At 44.9% G+C, this 4465-nt stretch overlaps 1 long non-coding RNA gene across 1 annotated transcript; it reads right to left on the reverse strand.

Annotated features, from left to right (window-relative positions):
* Positions 1 to 1539: 1539 nt before the first annotated feature.
* Positions 1540 to 4346, reverse strand: LOC120227715. The gene is made up of 2 exons (XR_005527323.1): positions 4228 to 4346; positions 1540 to 3737 (listed from the first exon to the last, which is right to left on the reverse strand). It is a non-coding gene; the product is annotated as an uncharacterized LOC120227715 (long non-coding RNA).
* Between the last annotated feature and the right edge of the window lie 119 nt (positions 4347 to 4465).

The raw sequence follows: 4465 nt of genomic DNA on the forward strand, positions 1-4465 counted from the left end.
TTGTTCTCGGCATCCTGAATTCAAGCTCCATGTTGGGCATAGAGCTTACTTAAAAAAAAAAAAAAAAAGTGTTTGCTAGCAAGGAACAAATTCAGTTAGTAAACAATCTGCTTTTAATTTTTTAAATGTTTTAGTAATATTGATATCAATGCCTGCTTGTGGGTAAAAATGGTTAAGTCCCCTAAGACTCACATTCTGCATAAATGTAATCTATTACATCCTTCAAGTACTTTTGTTATTTTTATTTTTTAAATTAAGTTTATTTATTTATTTTGAGAGACAGTGCGCACGAGAGAGCGAGTGTGTGGGGCAGAGAGAGAGGGAGAGAGAATCCCAAGCGGGTTCTGCAGCATCAGCATAGAGCCTGAGGCAGAGCTCAAACTCCTGAAGCACAAGATCATGACCCGAGCTGAAATCAACGAGCTGGATGCTTAACCGACTGAGCCACCCAGGCACCCCTCAAGTACTTTTAGATAAAAGTCACGATCCTCTGCCTCCGCAGCTGGAAGACAGAAGTGTGATGAGAAAGGCGAGGCCCGTATAGTTAAAGCCAGCCAGGACAAGAGAACATCTGAACAATGAAGAAGTTTCAGGTAGTTTTTCTACCATGTGCTCAGGACTGTAGATAATAGAGAAGGATTCGGAGGAATTCCATAGAGGATCCAACTTTGCAAGTGGCTCGGGGCAGAAGAGAGCCTAGGCCCCGGGTGAGCTGTTCCTGCGTGCCGCTCGTGGCTTTGCCCTGTACGAGCTGTATGACCTCAGGAAAAGTACTTTTCTGCACTGGTCTCATGTGTAACGGGGGATAAAACTCGTGAGGCTGGTGGGAGGACTGACTGTGAGAAAACATGCAAATCATTCCTTAACAGTCATTCAGCAGCACTGGTCTCTTTCTTACAGCCTCTTTCTAAGAGGTCAGTCTTCCCACTGACTGAATATTTCCCTCTTCAGGACTAGGAACACTTTGTGTTTGCATTGAAATTTTTTACCTTGAGAGGTCAAATGTCCATGTATTAAATGTTCACAATATTACTAAACATTCACGCAGGCTGCGAGGCGGGAGGGACCTTACCGCTATTTTACTGGTAGGACTGTGGACGTCCATAAAGACTAAACGACCTGTCCAACATCGTTCATCAGGTCAGGACAGGCCTGAAACAGCAATGAAATATATCATGGTTAAGCACATGATTTAGATGTGACCCTTAATACACGACTGATATTTTCTTGAGTTAGACCAACACTGAAGCGCACGCACAACTTCATTTACCAGTGAATAGGGCTTCTCTTATCAGAGCTGCTCGTTTTTAGTTTGCAAGGGAGAGAACATGAGAGACTGCAATGTAAATAGTTAATAGAGACAGAGCAAGATGGCAGTGAGAAAAATGGTTAAGATCAGAAAGTTGCCCTCTATTCCAGAGATTTGTCTTTAAAAATAAAAATCATGGTCCGATGTAGGTGAAAAACGACAGGTTTTAGAATTTCAAAGCAAGCTGGTCAGCAACAGGGAAAGGATAACCTGAGACAGGACTAAAAATATTAAAAATGTGATTTTTAATAATATAAGTACAAAATTTTATTTCTTTATACAACTGTAATGGGATTTGGATCAAACCGCTAGAATTTATTTAAAAAACAAAATAAAACAATGATATAAAAACTGCAAGAAGGTCTGAATCCAAAGTTTTTCCTCTAATAGTACCAAATACCACAAGGTACAGATTATTATACAAATGTGTACAAATTTAAATACAAATACAATAAGGGTTGGGTTTTAAAGGAAAACAAACAAACAAAAAGCAGGTCCTCACTGGGATTTCATTAACGTGCACGAAGGACAGGGGCAGGACTGACCTCTTCCGTACTTCTCCAGGTCTCCCAGGCCCCTCCTTGATACCCTGTGTCAGACAGGAAACTTCCACGGGTACAGATGAGGTGTGGCATGGGGTCTAACACAGGCAATCAAACCCAGATCTGCTCTTACTGATTTAGGTTCCCAAACATACCCGTTTCCTTCTGTTTCCCCAATTAAACTTCACCACTGCTCCGAGCTGAGGGCCTATCAGCAGCTAGAGCACCTTTGGGAAAGGAAGCCCTGGGGCCACACGGTGGGGAGGAGGGAAGGGATGAAGTAGGATGTGGGCTGGCTGCAGGGTCCTCAAAGATCTACTTCCATGCTGCAGCGCTCTGCCTCGGCTGGCCGGGGAAGAAAGCACAGTCCCCTCTGCCCCGGCCAGGGGAAGAAAGCACAGTCCCCTCTGCCTCGGCCAGGGAAGAAATCACAGTCCCCTTGGAGCTTAGTTTTGGCTGGAACCCCACACCAAACTGAAAAACAACCCTCAAGTGCTCAGCTGTCTTCTTTGGAACTGGGAAGCAAAAGTCTGGTTCTTTGGAAAAGTGGGCAGCTGGGAATGGTAACATTCCTTTTAATTTTACTTTCTTGACATTATTGAATTATAAAGAATTAGAATCCTGACATAATGATTCCTTTTATGAGGCACGATACCTTAAAATGTAGATGATCTGGGAGTTTTCAGAGGGGATCAGAGGAAAGGAGGAGGGAAGAAATGACAAATCTGTATCTTCCACATGCTGTTGCTGGTGGAGGCTTTTGTTATTAAATTATATATACAGAAATTTACAGGATAAATTAAAATCTAAGAGATTTTAAAGAGTTAAATACACATAATTAAAACACACAGTCACGAGCGCACATAAATAAACCTACATGAGAATTGAGTACTCTTTTTGCAATTCACTTATGTGTGGAATGCAGAACACTGGGTATCTGCCCACCAGGGGAGCCAATCGGATGAACCCAAGAATCACGCTGGGCCAAGTTCATCTTCCACAGCCATCAAGCAACTAAGCAGCAAAACCTGTGAGGACTCGGTGGCTAAGCGAATGTCACCGATGGAAGATACCAGCAATTAGTTCTGCAGATGGAATATTCTGGATCTGCTCACAATACATGTTCAACTTGTGCAGCGACAGCGTTACCCTCTCTCCAAGGTGTTTCACGCTGCTGGGGCTCACGTAACTCCTGGGCCCTACTGAGGCTGCTAATGGTACCAAAGATTACGATAAATTTTGAGACATGGACACTGGTATAGCAGGAAACGGAATGAACCCCTACAAAGTTCACCTAAGCCACTGAAGTAACTGGGAGATGGGAACGATTTTATCACCTCCAACCTAGGTCACTTCACATTGCAAGGCTTTGTACTTTCAGTCAACTGGCATCTTCCCATAATCTTTCCTATTACATTTCAGACTGTGAGACAGGTAAGGCAAATGGTCAGTGATGGGTCTGGAGGTACAACTGAGTTGGAAAAAAAAAATCACATTTTTAGCTGTCCATAAAGAGATGCCCTTGGCACCCAGAACAAGCCCCCAGCCCCCAAGTTTCATTGATTTTTAAGGCAGATTGATCCACCACAGGAGAAAAAAGAATCCCAAGTCCATATTCATGCCAAGGTTTCCTCTTGGCTAAACCTTTGCCATTTCATAAAATTATTAAAAGCAAAGTAGTTACAGTCCTATGTATATATTGTACATTATATATATGTATATGTATATGTATATATATAAAAATTCGAAGCCTGTGCCCGGAGACCAGCGATCTGGAGCACCCACATACACACACACCAGCAATGGGGAGGACGAGGTCTCTGTCCCGGGGCTCCTCGCTGTCACAGTCCAGGCATGATGTAAGCAATGTTGTCTAATGTGTTTGACTGCAAAACAAGGGAAAAGGTTCAGCTGCAGAGTACTTTACCTTAGTTCCCCGAGCCCTATTTCCTTGTTCAGAGGAGAGAGAGGAGAGAGGAAACTGAGAGTGAGAGAGTGAAGCCGGCACCGTGCCGTCTGCTCCCCTAGGAGCTTTTCCGCGGACTCCTCCCATTAATCCTCGTGGAAAAGAGGCAGAAGCCTCCTGCTCCGTCTGGGTGTAGAAGAGCAGAGGGGCAAGACGGGAGGTGCGGCCCCTCAGGGGCTGGAAGCGTCTCTCCGTAGGGCTGTTCAGGGAAGTGGCACTTTTCCTAGCTGCACGGAAAGCACAGCATGTATTCAGTGGCCCAGGACTGTGTTCTTGGGTCAATACATGGAGGGCGTGCCATCCGCCAGGAAGCCTCGTGAGCTTGTGCCCTCAGAGCTCGTGGAGGCAGGGCCTCTGTGGCTCCTGAGGGGTCTGGCTGAAAAACTCCAAGGAACACAGGGAAAACTCACCAAGACCTGCTTGGGACAGCCGTTCAGTTCAGGTAGTTGTGTGGTCAGACATGCCAAGGGGCCAAGCGCACAGATGATGGAATCCAGAAGCACGGACAGACTGCCGGACACGGCCACCATGCCCTGCAAGGAGAGCAGTAAGGGAGAGCAGGTTGTAATCAAGTCCCACTCCTGAGGTTCCCTCCACGTTCTGGTGGTTTCCTTACATTGTTCTTTTTTTTTTTTTTTAATTTTTTTA

This window comes from Hyaena hyaena, unplaced genomic scaffold, assembly GCF_003009895.1.
Source record: "Hyaena hyaena isolate Hyena2069 unplaced genomic scaffold, ASM300989v1 scaffold_2909, whole genome shotgun sequence".
NCBI lineage: Eukaryota > Metazoa > Chordata > Mammalia > Carnivora > Hyaenidae > Hyaena > Hyaena hyaena.